We start from the raw sequence: 16,848 nt of genomic DNA on the forward strand, positions 1-16,848 counted from the left end.
GATATGGGATACTCAACCTGTATAAGGTAATATTTATAATGTATAATCCAAGTGCACAGTCTGAAACCTGATCCCTAGAGCAGGAGGTGGACCCCCAGGCAGTGGGCCCCACCGGTGGTTTCCCCTGTACCCCTGTGGGCCAGTCCAAGCCTGGTGCCCAGTATGGAGCTCAGCTGACACTTCCAGCCAATCCAGAACAACCTTTTGGGTATAAAGCTTCCTGGTTTACAAGGCCAAGGTTCTTAGGGGTCTATGTACTAAGCCTTAGATGGAGATAAATCCGACGGAGATAGTCCCAGCCAATCAGCTCCTAACTGCCATGTCACAGGCTGGGTTTGAAAAATGACAGTTAGGAGCCGATTGGCTTGGACTTTATCTCCATTGGATTTATCTCCATCCAAGACTTAGTAAATAGACACATAAGTGCCATAAGTCATACAGCTCATATGCGTGAACATTGTCTCTGTGCTCTCCAGTAATCCTATAGAGTTCCTGGGGATCCTGATCCCAGTATAGTTTCTCTCTAAGTATCTTCCAATATCCTCTACCATCAGTGCAGCAAGTGCGATTTTCTCACCATCAGTGCAAGTCCAATATCCTCTACCATCAATGCAAGTCTGATATTATTTACCATTGGTGCAAGTCCGATATCCTCTACCAACTGCACAAGTTCGATATTATCTACAATGGATGCAAGTCCGATATTCGTTATCAACAGTGCAAGTCTGATATTTTCTACAATCAAGGAAAGTCCGATATTCTCTACCATTGGTGCAAGTCCAATATTTGCTACCATCGGTGACCCAGACAAGAGGTCGGGACTGGCCCATCGGACGTAGCTCAGCACAAATTACCGTGCAAGGATCCCTGGTGAATACCACCGACTGTGTAAGAGTCTACCACAAGGAACAAGATCCATCCACATCAGAATCTGACAATCAGATTGTTAATAGCAAAGAAAAGTAGGCATGTGGCAATCCTGTAGTGTCAAACACAACCTTATGTAAAACACATTTCATTCAAATATATCTAGATATGATAATTTCATATAAAATAAAAATAAAATAGATTATCCCAAATGCACTTGTGACAAGAAGTATTTCATACCATAATGACATTAAGGGGCTCATGCAGATATGGGGACACCATTTTTCAGTGCATTTTTTTTACTGCACATGTGCACAGAACATTCTTAGCCTTCTATAGCCATGTCAACTGAGACACATTTTGCACTTATGACACCTTGTACTAAGGGAAATAAAGTGGGGGTACAGGTAGGTGCAAGCGTGTAAGAACAGTATAGGCATGTTTGCACAGTTGCATGCTGGCCACAAGACAGGTGCACGTAGGACACTTTAAATGTGGGTCACTTGTCTGGAGCAAAAGGTGAACTGATGATGATGACTACCGACTATTGCTTCTGATTGGCTGAATGCAATGCAATTAGTCCCATTTATAGTAATACTATAGTAATGTTGGTGCTGTGATCTATTATAGCATGTGTGTTGATTTTATTTGGGAATAGATTTTATTCTGCTGTCTTTATTTTAGAAGCATATTTGTGAATCTGCTGCTCCTTCATGTTGCTAGTGGGAGTATAGTACCGCTATATGGGGGTAATTCCAAGTTGATCGCAGCAGGATTTTTGATAGCAACTGGGCAAAACCATGGCCCTCATTCCGAGTTGTTCGCTCGCAAGCTGCTTTTAGCAGCTTTGCACACGCTAAGCCACCGCCTACTGGGAGTGAATCTTAGCTTATCAAAATTGCGAACGAAAGATTCGCAATATTGCGAAAAGACTTCTGTGCAGTTTCTGAGTAGCTCGAGACTTACTCTGCCAGTGCGATCAGTTCAGTGCTTGTCGTTCCTGGTTTGACGTCACAAACACACCCAACGTTCGCTCAGACACTCCTCCGTTTCTCCAGCCACTCCAGCGTTTTTCCCAGAAACGGTAGCGTTTTTTCAAACACTTCCATAAAACGGCCTTTTTCCGCCCAGAAACACCCACTTCCTGTTAATCACATTACGATCACCAGAACGAAGAAAAAACCTTGTAATGCCGTGAGTAAAATACCTAACTGCATAGCAAATTTACTTGGCGCAGTCGCACTGCGGACATTGCACAGCGCATTAGCGACTAATCGCTCCGTTGCGGAAAAAAAATAACGAGCGAACAACTCGGAATGACCCCCCATGGGGAGGCAGATATAGCATGTGTAGAGAGAGTTAGATTTGGGTGTGGTGTGTTCAATCTGCAATCTAATTTGCAGTGTAAAAATAAAGCAGCCAGTATTTACCCTGCACAGAAATAAAATAACCCACCCAAATCTAACTCTTTCTGTACATGTTATATCTGCCTCCAGTGCCGTAACTAGGCATTTTAGCGCTGTGTGCAAGAAACGACAGTGGCGCCCCCCCCCCCATGTAAGATAGGGGCAGTGCACGCCGCAGGCGCATGGAAAATTTATAGGGGCGTGGCTTCACAGGGAAGAGGCGTGGCCACAAAATAATAGCAATTCATACTACGGTGCACAGTAGTCTACATTATTCAAGTTACGCTGCACAGTAGCGCCACTACACCAGGTAGAGCCCCTTTTATACATTACAGCAGACAGCGTCCCCCTTTTTACACATTACAGCAGACAGTCCCCCGATTTACACATTGCGGCAGCCAGTCCCCCTTTTTACACATTGCGGCAGCCAGGCGCCCTTTTTACACATTGCGGCAGTCAGGCCCCCTTTTTACACATTGCGGCAGCCAGTCCCCCTTTTTATACATTGCGGCAGCCAGGCCCCCTCTTTACACATTGCGGCAGCCAGGCCCCCTCTTTACACATTGCGGCAGACAGTCCCCCTTTTTACACATTGCGGCAGCCAGGCCCCCTCTTTACACATTGCGGCAGCCAGGACCCCTTTTTACACATTGCGGCAGCCAGGCCCCCTTTTTACACATTGCGGCAGCCAGGCCCCCTATTTACACATTGCGGCAGCCAATCCCCCTTTTTACAGCCAGTCCCCCTTTTTACACATTGCGGCAGCCATCCCCCTTTTTACACATTGCGGCAGACGGTGACCCCCTGAGAGAGAGAGAGAGAGAGAGAGAGAGAGAGAGAGAAAGAGAGACATACTTACCATCTCCCTGCTGGCAGTCAGGCTCCTCGTGCAGCTCCCTCGGTGCAGGCAGTGAGGTGAGAAGGAGGAGGAGGGAGGGGGAGCAGGGAGCCGCAGCAGCGCTATGTCATTGGTAGTAAGCGCTGCTGCAGCAGCCCCCTCTCCTTCTGTATTGGCTGCCTGCTGGGATGTAGGAACCGCATCCCAGCATCCACAGCAGCGCCGGGCAGCCAATACAGAAGGAGAGGGGGATGCTGCAGCGGCGCTTACTACCAATGACATAGCGCTGCTGCGGCTCCCTGCTCCCCCTCCCTCCTCCTCCTTCTCCGCTGCCCGGCGCTGGTCCTCTTCTCCCTCCACAGCGCGGCGCACGGCGCACACAGCAGAGGCGGCATGTAATGAGTCAATTTGACTCATTACATGCCGCTGGCCGTGCGCCCTCAGGGCAACTGCGCTGTGTGCCAAGCCCACTTGGCACACACGTAGTTACGGCCCTGTCTGCCTCCCCTGCAGTGCACATGGTTTTGCCCGGTTGCTATCAAAAATCCTGCTGCGATCAACTTGGAATTACCCCCTATGTGCAGCCAGCACATAGTAACTAATGGGTGGAACTTCAGTAAAGTAAGACAGTAAAGATTCTGGGGAAGAATTCTAAAATATTGGAGAGAGATAAAGTACCAGCCAATCAGCTCCTAATAGTCATTTTTCAAACACAGCCTGTAAAATGACAATTAGGAGCTGATTGATTGTACTTTATATCTCTCTACTTTATCTCCTCAAATATCACTCATTCGCTGTGTTTTGTTCCTCACTAAAACTGGCATCCTAGGCAAATTCTCATATAGTGTTAACACACCTCCTAACCATTCCAATTTCAGCGGGACAGTCTCACTTTTCGTGCACTGTCCCATAGTCCCATCTGTTGGCTGCAGTTTTCCAACTCCCTTCTCTGTGGACTATGGTGGTAATTCCGAGTTGTTCACTCGCTGCCGATTTTCCCTATGCTGCGATTTGTTGCTAAGTTATTTTACACAAAACTTAGTAGATTTGCTGTTGTTAGTGAAGCGCTTTTCAGTCGCACTGCTGATCGGTGAGTGATTGACAGGAAAGCGGCGTTTCTGGGTGGTAACTGAGCATTTTCCGGGAGTGTGCTAAAAAACGCAGGCGTGTCAGGGAAAAACGCGGGAGTGTCTGGAGAAACGGGGGAGTGGCTGGCCGAACGCAGGGCGTGTTTGCGACGTCAAACCAGGAACTAAACTAACCGAGCTGATCACAATCTAGGAGTAGGTCTGGAGCTACTCAGAAACTGCAAGAAAATAGTAGCAGTTCTGCTAATCTTTCGTTCGCTATTCTGCTAAGCTAAGATACACTAAAAGAAAGAGCGACCAGGCACTGGTATGTTATAAATTACAGAAGAATTATGAGAAACCAAAAGTGGACAATTATATTTGTTGGAAAGGAAAATTCAAGCCTTTCAATTGTGGTCCCTATTGGTGGTGCGCCCAGAGCTAGAAAGTACAAGTACTGACAAGGGGAGAGAAAGAAAGCTCTTGTGTGGGCGCACTCTTATGAAATAAAGAAAATTAACGTTCAATTATGAAAGAAAAATTGAAAAGTATGTTTATTAATCAACATTAAAATTGAAAAGTAGTCCCTCTAAGATTCAGAAAAAGGTGTGAGCATGAGAGAGGTGTGAGAGAATAAAAGAAAAAATGTGTAAAAATGTTCTGGTCTGTTTAATCACACGAGAAGGATTAGAAAGGCTACAGACACGAGATAGTCTAGCACCCATTTCTCCTGGCCAGTACAGATAGTCTGTATTGATGAGACCAACCAAGGAGGTCAGTATTGTTTCTTGGAGGACCGCTTGGATTGGATTAATACCACGCAGTTAGGTATTCACCCGTTAATCCATTTTTGTAAAACAAATTGAGAATGTCTAAATTGGCATGGCCTGAACACTGGTAGGAGTAAAGAGAATGTAGGAAATAGCACGTAGTAATAGCAGTGTGTGGATCTGCTAACGTGGAAAGCAGATCCACACACTGAATGACCTCATCTTTTCTATAATCTCTTCCTCTTATTTTTCTTATATAGGTGCACTCTCATTGGTAGATAGCCTCTCTACTATCATACCACGCTGCTAATGCCCGATCTCGTCCGATCTTGGAAGCGAAACAGCGTCGGGCCAGGTCAGTACCTTGAGAGGAGACTCCCGGGGAATACCCGGTTTTGTAGAGTACGGACTATTCCCCTTCCCTAGAAGGGTGGACACCAACAGCAGTATCACCACTACTTGCTATTTCCTACATTCTCTTTACTCCTACCAGTGTTCAGGTCATGCCAATTTAGACATTCTCAATTTGTTTTACAAAAATGGATTAACGGGTGAATACCTAACTGCGTGGTATTAATCCAATCCAAGCGGTCCTCCAAGAAACAATACTAACCTCCTTGGTTGGTCTCATCAATACAGACTATCTGTACTGGTCAGGAGAAACGGGTGCTAGACTATCTCGTGTCTGCAGCCTTTCTAATCCTTCTCGTGTGATTAAACAGACCAGAACATTTTTACACATTTTTTCTTTTATTCTCTCACACCTCTCTCATGCTCACACCTTTTTCTGGATCTTAGAGGGACTACTTTTCAATTTTAATGTTGATTAATAAACATACTTTTTAATTTTTCTTTCATAATTGAACCTTAATTTTCTTTATTTCATAAGAGTGCGCCCACACAAGAGCTTTCTTTCTCTCCCCTTGTCAGTAAGCTAAGATACACTCCCAGAGGGCGGTGGCCTAGCGATTGCAATGCTGCTAAAAGCAGCTAGCGAGCAAACAACTCGGAATGAGGGCCTATATACATGGAACTGGTAATTAACTATCTTTCTCTAGCATCCATAAGGGATATTGGGGACACATTAGTATGATGGGTATAGACGGGTTCCAAAGGAGCCAGTGCACTTTACATTTCTTCAACTGGGTGTGCTGGCTCCTCCCCTCTATGACCCCTCCCACAGGCAGTTTAGAAAAAAGTGCCCTCAGGAGAGGATGCACACTCTGCTATCTCCAGAATTTTTCTTCATTTTATTTTAAACTTTTGCTCATTTCAGTATGCTGTTTGGGCAACAGCATATCTGCACCGTGGGAGTTAGGGGGGTAGGGGGGTGGGGGGCGGTCACCGACCTTGTGAGGTGCAGAGCCGCTTCCCCGCTGCAGGACCACCATCCTGAGTGGTTGTTTGTTCAGTGGGGCACTGCACCTTGGCTGTCTCAACTGCAGCACGCTGCACACCCCTTACAGATGCCTGAAGGTGAACTTCGGTGGTGAGTACAAACCGGGGGCCCCGCTAGAGGGGTCCCCCGGTTCATGGTGCGGCTATCACATGGGTGAGGCATATGGGTCCTTCCTGGGGGGGGCCTGCTATAGCCCCTGTGTAAAACTAGCTAGCGGTGGACTGAACTAAGCATTCATGTGAGGTTACAGCATGTTTTGAAGACATGGCAAGTATAAATATATTCAGTAGCTCCAGCGCCATTACGGGGGGTGGAGCTACATCTGAGCAGGCTCAACGGCATTTTGGTGCCTTCCTCTGCATAAGCAGCAGCAGCCTCATATAGCTCCTCCGAACTCTGACACACGCTGGATCACTGGTACCGGGCCGCTATTTGAGCACATTTCGTATTCCTAAAGGGGAAATCATTGTAAACAGTTTCCACTGATATAAAAACGCTGGCAGCCTCACTGGGGTTCTCTAGCGTTGGTTGTGCTGGTGCTTTCTCTTCTTCTGTGTCTCCTCTCACATGCAATAGGGCAGGCTTGCATTGAAAAATGGTCTGTATTTTAGGTGTATTGTTGTGTGTTACTTTTCATCATGGTAAAACACAAGTTATGCAGTATGTGTAACACCAGATTCTCCCCACTCTCATCTGGTTCCATTTCATGTGAGCAGTGTAGTCAGACCTCACAAAACGTTAAGGAGAATGTGGGGGAGGGTCACGAGCATTCCTGGCTGGGTGCAATCAAAACTATGATGTCTGATATGTCATCTCAGCTCACTGAAAATGCCCACATAACACAAGAACTGCAAAAATCAGTAGCAGATCTAGCTGCCAGGGCTGATATTCCCCATCCCCCCCTCTCTACTGCAGGTCCACATAAACGTGCTTTAGGTGGAGATTCTACACAGTTGATTGAACCCCTCATTTTAGCTATAAGGGATGTGCTAAAGCTCCCCCTAGAGGATGCTGCAAATCAGCAGTAGTAATTTTTCCTCCCTCAAGACAAACCCACTGTCACATTTCCTGATTCTAAAGAATTAGATGATTTATTTAAGCTAGTCTGGAAAAATCCAGATAAGAAATAGGTGTCAAAACGGTTTTTGCATACATTCCTCTTTGCCCCTGAGGGCAGAAAGTTCTGTGAAGAATCTCCGGCTGTAGACATCTCAGTCTCTCACCTCTCTAAGAAGGCGGTACTCCCGGCTACGGGCTTTTTTACAGTAAAGGACCCGGGGGATAGAAAAATTGAGACCACAATGAAATCTATCTACATTGCTGCAAGTATATTTCAAAGACCGGTCATTGCAGGTTGCTGGATGACACATGCAATTCATTCCTGGGATACTCAAATTCAGTAGGGTCTCTCGGATAACATGACCCTGGTTACTATGGTAACTTTCCTAAAACACATTCAGAACACGACAAGAGTCCTCTGTGACTCCCTAAAAGAGATTGGCAATATTAACGCAGAGCCATATGGTTGCGTCAGTGGATTGCAGACGCTGACTCCAAACGCAATGTGGAATCTCTTCCCTTAACAGGTGAATGGCTCTTCGGAGGCGAATTGGACGCATGGATCTCCAAAGTTACTGCTGGGAAATCCATGTTTCTTCCCTCGGGGGCTCCGCCTGCTAGACGTACCTACCTGGAACCATGTACTCAGTCCTTTCAGTCCACCAGATTTCAATCTAGGGCCAAAGGTGTATCCAATGCAGCTAGAGGCATCAGAGGTAAACCTCAGGAACAGAGAACCAGTTCAGCTTCCACAAAAACCTCAGCATGACGGTGCCTGCCCACCCTAGGAGGATCTCGAGGTGGGAGCTCGGTTACGTCACTTCAGCCACATCTGGGACAGTTCCTGCCAGGATACCTGGGTAAGGGACCTTATTTCTCAGGGTTACAAGCTGGAGTTCAACGGTGCTCCTCCCCAATGATTTTTCAAATCAAGCTTACCAGCTTTGGAAAATATGCATGTTACGCTACTACTTGCCATCACAAAGTTGGTCCAGTCCCAAGTCATTGTTCCAGTACCCCTGCAACAGCAGGGGCAAGGTTACTACTCCAGTCTGTTTGTAGTGCCAAAACCAGACAGGTCTGTGAGGCCAATTTTTTATCTGAAGTCATTGAATCCTTACATAAAGGTTTTCAAATTCAAGATGGAATCTTTGAGAGCAGTGATCGCAGGCCTGGAACAACAGGAATTCCTAGTGTCCCTGGATATCAAGGACGCCTACCTCCATATCCCAATTTGGCCTCCTCATCAGGCCTATCTGAGGTTTGCCCTGCTGAACGATCACTACCAGTTCCAGGCGTTACCCTTTGGCCTGTCTACAGCTCCGAGTATGTTCACGAAGGTGATGACAGAAATGATGTTCCAGCTCAGAGTCCAGGTCAACGTGGTCCCTTACCTGGATGATCTCCTGATAAAAGTTAGTTCCAGTGAGCTTCTACTGCTCCATATAGATCACACTATCCACCTTCTGTCACACCATGGGTGGATCCTCAATATACAGAAGTCCCACCTGGAGCCATCCCAGCGGCTCCTATTTCTGGGAATGCTACTGGATACTGTAGCGCAGAAAGTGTTCCTCCCAGAGGACAAAGTGAGAACTCTGCAGGAAATGGTTCACATGGTTCTCAGACCGACTCGAATATCCATTCATTTTTGCATAAGATTGTTGGGAAAGATGGTAGCCTCGTATGAGGCCATTCAGTATGGAAGGTTCCATGCCAGACCCTTTCAATTGGACACCCTGAACAAGTGGTCCAGTTCCCATCTTTAGATGCACCAGATGATTCAACTGTCACCCCAGGCCAGGATTTCACTTCTGTGGTGGCTGCAGTCTTCCAATCTCCGGGAAGGTTGACGCTTCTGGATTCAGGATTGGAGCCTCCTCACGATGGATGCGAGTCTGAGATGATGGGGAGCTGGCACCCAAGGGGTGCAGTTCCAGGGCAGGTGGTCTGCCCAAGAGGCCCTACGTCCGATCAACATCCTGGAACTTCAGGCTATCTACAATGCTCTGATTGAGGCCTCCCTTCTGCTCTGGTATCAGGCAATTCAGGTACAGTCGAACAATGCCACAGCTGTGGCATACAACAATCAACAATGAGGAACAAAAAGCCAGGCCTGCATGCATACTCCTCTGGACGGATTGAAATGCAAGAGTACTGTCTGCAGTCTTCATTCTCGGAGTGGACAACTGGGATGCAGGCTTTCTGAGTCGCCACTATCTCCACCCAGGGGAGTGGGGCCTACATCCTCAGGTGTTTCAACAGATCATCGACAGGTGCGGTTGCCCCCAGATCAAAATGATGGCATCTTGCCTCAACAAGAAACTTCTCTGACCAGTAAGAAGGGATCTTCTTTAGCAAGGTCCGTCCATCTACCCAGACTTACGGTGGCTTCATTTGACAGCATGGAAGTTGAGCGGAACATCCTAGGTCACAAGGGACTTTCCAAAAAGGTCATTGCCACAATTGTGCAAGCCAGGAAACCTGTGACGTCAAAACACTATCATAATATCTGGCGGAGATATGTCTCTTGGTGTGAGGAATGCACATTTCCATCTGGCGAATTCCACTTGGGTAGATTCCTTCATTTCCTGCAGGCTGTAGTGGATAAAGGCTTACATCTGGGATCCATTAAGGTCCAAATTTAAGCTCTATCAATCTTCTTCCAAAAGAAGTTGGCTATGCTGCCTGAAGTTCAGACCTTCTTGCAAGGGGTGCTTCACATACAACCTCCGTTTGTGCTACCTACGGCACCTTGAGATTTCGATGTGATGTTACGATTTCTGTAGTCCTCCTGGTTTGAACCGCTGATGACGGTGAAAGAGAAATACCTCATGTGGAAGACGGTGATGTTACTGGCCCTGGCTTCGGCTAGGCGTGTCTCGGAATTGGGGGCCTTATCGTGTAAGAGTTCTTACTTGGTCTCTTATGAGAACAGAGCGGAGCTCAGGACTAGACAGCAGTTCCTGCTGAAGGTAGTCTCTGCATTTCATTTGAATCAACCTATTGTGATCCCATCCAGTTCTGGCACTACTGCTCCTCCGGAGGCATTGGATGTGGTGCGAGCCTTGAAGATCTATGTGAAGAGGATGGCTCGGATCAGAAAGACGGATTCCTTGTTCGTTCTCTATGATGCACAGAAAAAGGGTTGCCCTGCTTCGAAGCAGTCCATTGCTCGTTGGCTTGGGCTTATTATCCATCAGGCCTATATGTTGGCAGCCTAACCTGTTCCACAGTCTCTGAAGACCCACTCTACAAGATCGGTGGGGTCTTCCTGGATGGCTGCCCATGGTGTCTCGGCTCTGCAACTGTGCCGAGCGGCTATCTGGTCGGGGAAGAACACCTTTGAAGTTCTACAAGTTTGATACCCTGGCTAAAGAGGATTCCCAGTTTGGGCAGGCGGTGCTGCAGATGTCTCCACACATTCCCGCCCATTCTGGAAGCTTTGGGGCATACCCATCATACTAATGTGTCCCCAATATCCCTTATGGATGCTAGAGAAAATAGGATTTTAAATAACTACCCGTAAATCCTTTTCTCGTAGTCCATCAGGGATATTGGGCGCCCGCCTCTGTGCGGTGACTTTCTGCAGGTTCTCTATTATACAGTATGTTACCTGTTCAGCTGTTGCTGTTTATGTTGCCAGCTGTTGTTGGCTCAGTTATGTTATGGTGTGCTGGTGTTGAAATATCACATCACTTATTGTTGTTATGTTCCTTCTCTCAAGTATGTTATTTCTCCTTCGGGCACTGTTTTACATATAACTGCCTATGGGAGGGGGCATAGATGGAAGGAGCCAGCACACCCAGTTGAATAAATTTAAAGTGCACTGGCTCCTTTGGACCCCTTCTATACCCATCGTACTAATGTGTCCCCAATATCCCTTATGGACTTAAGGATTTACTGGTAGGTATTTAAAATACTATTTTTTCTGTTCCTATAAAGGAACATTATTTCCAGAGAGATTTCTAACACTCACTAAAAAGCCACTCAGCTGTGTGGACTCTCTGTATAAAAAGTGTGGTTTTCCTACCCCCAAATGACCTAATTTATGGAGATATATGTATTATACAGTGCATGGATATTTCCCACTTTGCTTTGTTTTTGGAAAATACATTTTTCCTATTGTTATATATGCTAACACAAGTTATTTTACTTTGGTAGTGTCTGAAGATTGTATTACACTGTTATTGTTTTGTCTACATAAACTCAGAGCAGTAGTGAATGGATGCTGCATGCATGTGATATACCCCTTTCACACTGACAAATATTTCCCGGGTTATTGCACATGAACACGCATCAACCCAGGAATTTGCTCTGGGTCCTGAAAGAATATTCCGGGTCAAGCGTCCCAGCATTTCATCCCAGGTCTCGACCTGGGTTGAATGCGGAATTGACCCGGGATGCGGTGCAGTGTGAATGGGTAAGCCGAGTCAAGGCGACCCAGCACCCATTCTCTGCATAGGAGGAGGCGGTGCTTGGAGATGCACCTGGGAAGCACCCGTGTACACATTCCCGGATGCGACCCGGCTATTGTCAGTCTGGAATGAGTGACATCCATTCTGTGCTAGGAGAGACTGGGGGCAGCCAAGCAGCTGCTAGAGGACTGGGATTGCCACCGTCATGATGAGAAATGGGGACGTGACATGCGGTTAAGCTCCTAAAATGTCTCACAACATGGGACCTTACTAGTGGTCACAAGGCCACGCCCCTTTACCTGAACATTCCTCAAAGAGTCAGGGTTCTGCTTAGGAGAATGTTGGGAGGTATGTGGTAGTAAGGCACATATCATTTTGTCAGGTTAATCCTCCTTTTAAAGTGTATTGTCTTCACTGATTTACTATTCATTTCAAGGTGCACATACAGCATAATGAATGCAGTACATTGATTAACAAGGTGCTTATGTCTCCCTTCACTGACTATTATGCATACCTCCCAACATGACAGGACTTTCCTCTTAAGAAACACCTCTCTTATCCATTAACCTGTTCTTCACAGGTGATGGCAGTCATAAATTAAGAGGGAAGTCTAGGAGCAGAGCATTGTGTAGCTCCTGGAGAGGGTCATGTTGGGAGGTATCTTATGTATCACGTCTATCTGTTCTGTGTCTCTGGTACAAGAGGTCATAGATAACACTTACTGTATAGTCTGTGACAACCTGCAGGTGAGGGTTCACAAGGAAAAGAGTCCAAAACAGATTTGGTGAGAGCTCATTTTAGTAGAGATGTGCAGCGGGAATTTTTCGTGTTTTGTGTTTTGGTTTTGGATTCGGTTCCGCGGTCGTGTTTTGGATTTGGATGCATTTTGTCAAAACCGCCCTTTCGGATTTTTGTTGAATTCGGATGCGTATTGGATTCGGGTGTTTTTTTAATAAAAACTCAAAAACAGCTAAAATCATAGAATTTGGGGGTAATTTTGATCCTATAGCATTATTAACCACAATAACATTAATTTCCCCTCATTTCCAGTCTATTCTGAACACCTCACACTATTATTTTTAGTCCTAAAATTTGCACCGAGGTCGCTGGATGACTAAGCTAAGCCACCCAAGTGGGCGGCACAAACACCTGGCCCATCTAGGAGTGGCACTGCAATGTCAGACAGGATGGCACTTAAAAAATAGTCCCCAAACAGCATATGATGCAAAGATAAATAAAAAAAGAGGCGCAAGATGGAATTGTCCTTGGGCCCTCCCACCCACCCTTATGTTGTATAAACAGGACATGCACACTTTATTAAACCAATCATTTCAGCGACAGGGTCTGCCACACAACTGTGGCTGAAAGGACTGGTTGGTTTGGGCCCCCACCAAAAAAGAAGCAATCAATCTCTCCTTGCACAAACTGACTCCACAGAGGCAAGATGTCCACCTCATCCTCATCGTCCGATTCCTCACCCCTTTCACTGTGTACATACTCCGCCTCACAGAGTATTAATTAGTTGCCACTGGAATCCACCATCACAGGTCCCTGTGTACTTTCTGGAGGCAATTGCTGGTAATTGTCTCCATGGAGGAATTTATAATTCATTTTGATAAACATCATCTTCTCCACATTTTCTGGAAGTAACCCCCTACGTCGATCGCTGACAAGGTGACCGGCTGCACTCAATGCTCTTTCGGAGTACACACTGGAGGGGGGGCAACTTAGGTAAAATAAAGCCAGTTTGTGCAAGGGCCTCCAAATTGCCTCTTTTTTCTGCCAGTATACGTACGGACTGTCTGACATGCCTACAGTGATGCCGTCACTCATATAATCCTCCACCATTCTTTCAATGGTGACAGAATCATATGCAGTGACAGTAAACATGTCAGAATCGTTGGCATGTCCTTCAGTCTGGACCAGATGTCAGCATTTGCTCCTGACTGCCCTGCATCACCGCCAGCGTGTGGTTTAGGAAATTTTATCCTTTTCTTGGCAGCTCCAGTGGCGGTAGAAAATGAAGGAGGAGCTGTTGGCGGGTCACGTTCCGCTTGACTTGACAATTGTCTCACCAGCAGGTCTTTGAACATCTGCACACTTGTGTCTGCTGGAAACAGAGATACAACGTAGGTTTTAAACCTAGGATCGAGCTCGGTGGCCAAAATTTAGTGCTCTGATTTCAACAGATTGACCACCCGTGAATCCTGGTTAAGTGAATGAAGGGCTCCATCCACAAGTCCCACATGCCTAGCAGAATCGCTCCGTTTTAGCTCCTCCTTCAATCTCTCCAGCTGCTTCTGCAAAAGCCTGATGAGAGGAATGACCTGGCTGGCAGTGTCTGAACTGACTTCGCGTGTGGCAAGTTCGAGGGGTTGGAGAACCTTGCACAACATGGAAATCCTTCTCCACTGCGCTTGAGTCAGGTGCATTCCCCCTACTTTGCCTATATCATAGGCAGATGTATAGGCTTGAATGGCCTTTTGCTACTCCTCCATCCTCTGAAGCATATAGAGGGTTGAATTCCACCTCGTTACCACCTCTTGCTTCAGCTGTTGACAGGGCATGTTCAGGAGTGTTTGCTGGCGCTCCAGTCTTCGGCACGCGGTGGCTGAATGCCGAAAGTGGCCTGCAATTTTTCGGGCCACCGACGGCATTTCGCTGAGCAACGGATTGGGAACACGCTGCAAACGCTGACCACCGCTGCCAACTCCGAGTGTCTGCCGGCAGACATCCACTTTCTGATACACCCACAAGACCCTCCACGGCTATATAACACCAGCGAATCCAGAAATAGCGGTGAGTGATATTTGGATTATCCGTATCAACTACTACTGCCTTATCACTGCTTACAGAGACCTTGCTGGAAAGACTGTCACTTTGTATAAAAATTTTGGACACATAAAGACTGTTCCTGGATACAAGTACCACACAGGATTTTCTGTTATAGCACTCACATACCAGCTTAGTAGAATAAACCGCATGTGCGTTTCTACTAAAGAAATACTTTTTTTCCATTTTTTTTTTCCATTTTAATATTTTTATTTCTTTCTATTATCTTCTTTTTTTTTAATTCTTATATATGTTTGTCCAGTGTCCTATTTGTATGTATACCGGTATTAGGAATCATATATCATAGTATACCTTCACGCACACATCAGGTGCTGATACGTACTTATTTATAAGTAACTTTTACGCATACATACCATTTTTTTCATGATTCTACATAGTACTATCTGCAACCCATTTATTACCATTTGACATTATAATCAGACAATTGTATTGTGTTCTATGCTCTTAAAGAAAAATAAATAAAATGTATACCTTTTTTTCAAAACCACTTTCTCATACTGTTTTTTGTGTGACAGCGCTGGGAGGTACAACTCTTTCCATATAGGCTACAGGGCTAGTGGAAGCCCATCTCTCCATAGCTGCTCCCCACACAGAAGGTTTAGCGCGGCCCTCACCCATATTCAGCATTTCCAGAATGCCTCTGTCGTTTTTCAAAAAATGATGCACCACCAAATTAATTGTGTGTGCAGAACATGGGACGTACTGGAATTTGACCACATGTAATGCACGCACAATATTGGTGACGTTGTCCGATATCACAAATCTCCAGGAGAGTCCAATTGGGGTAAGACAATCTGTAATGATGTTCCTCAGTTTCCGTAAGAGGTTGTCAGCTGTGTGCTTCTTATGGAAAGTGGTGATACAAAGCGTAGCTGACCTAGGAACGAGTTGGCGTTTGCGAGATGCTGCTACTGGTGCAGCCGCTGTTGTTGCTGCGGGAGGCAATACATCTACCCAGTGGGCTGTCACAGTCATATAGTCCTTAGTCTGCCCTGCTCCACTTGTCCACTTGTCTGTGGTTAAGTGGACAGTGGGTACAACTGCATTTTTTAGGACACTGAGGACACTTTTTCTGACGTCTGTGTACATTCTCGGTATCGCCTGCCTAGAGAAGTGGAACCTAGATGGGATTTGGTACCAGGGACACACTACCTCAAGCAATTCTCTAAGTCCCTGTGAACTAACGGTGGATACCGGACACACGTCTACCACCAACATAGTTGTCAAGTCCTGAGTTATCCGCTTTGCAACAGGATGACTGCTGTGATATTTCATCTTCCTCGCAAAGGACTGTTGGACAGTCAATTGCTTACTGGAAGTAGTACAGGTGGTCTTCCGACTTCCCCTCTGGGATGACGATCGACTCCCAGCAGCAACAACAGCAGCGCCAGCAGCAACAGCAGAAGTAGGCGCTACACTCAAGGATCCATCGGAGGAATCCCTGTTAGGAGAGGACTCATCAGACTTGCTAGTGACATGGCTTGCATGACTATTGGCATTCCTGTCTAAGGAGGAAATTGACATTGAGGGAGTTAGTGGTGTGGTTTGCAGGAGTTTGGGTACAAGAGGAAGAAGGGATTTAGTTGTCAGTGGACTGCTTCCGCTGTCACCCAAAGTTTTTGAACTTGTCAATGACTTCTGATGAATGCGCTGCAGGTGACGTATAAGGGAGGATGTTCCGAGGTGGTTAACGTCCTTACCCCTACTTATTACAGCTTGACAAAGGCAGCACACGGCTTGACACCAGTTGTCTGCATTTCTGTTGAAATTTTTTTTTTGGTATTTTGACAAGGCATGTCAATGGCCTTATTCATCCCACGGACAACAGGTGTCTCCCCAGGTGCCTGACTTAAACAAACCACCTCACCATCAGAATCCTCCTTGTCTATTTCCTCCTCAGCGCCAGCAACACCCATATCCTCATCCTGGTGTACTTCAACAGTGACATCTTCAATTTGACTATCAGGAACTGGACTGTGGGTGCTCCTTCCTGCACTTGCAGGGGACGTGCAAATGGTGGAAGGAGCTACCTCTTACCATCCAGTATTGGGAAGGTCAGGCATCGCAACCGACACAATTGGACTCTCCTTGTGGATTTGTGATTTAGAAGAATGCACAGTTCTTTGCTGTGCTTTTGCCAGCTTAACTCTTTTCATTTTTCTAGCGGGAGG

At 46.3% G+C, this 16,848-nt stretch overlaps 1 pseudogene; it reads left to right on the forward strand.

The window, feature by feature from the left end:
• The first annotated feature begins 5,233 nt into the window (after positions 1–5,233).
• Positions 5,234–5,352, forward strand: LOC134896067 (5S ribosomal RNA; annotated as a pseudogene).
• The last annotated feature ends 11,496 nt before the right edge of the window (positions 5,353–16,848 follow it).

Source organism: Pseudophryne corroboree, chromosome 3, assembly GCF_028390025.1.
Source record: "Pseudophryne corroboree isolate aPseCor3 chromosome 3, aPseCor3.hap2, whole genome shotgun sequence".
In the NCBI taxonomy this organism is placed as follows: Eukaryota; Metazoa; Chordata; class Amphibia; order Anura; family Myobatrachidae; genus Pseudophryne; species Pseudophryne corroboree.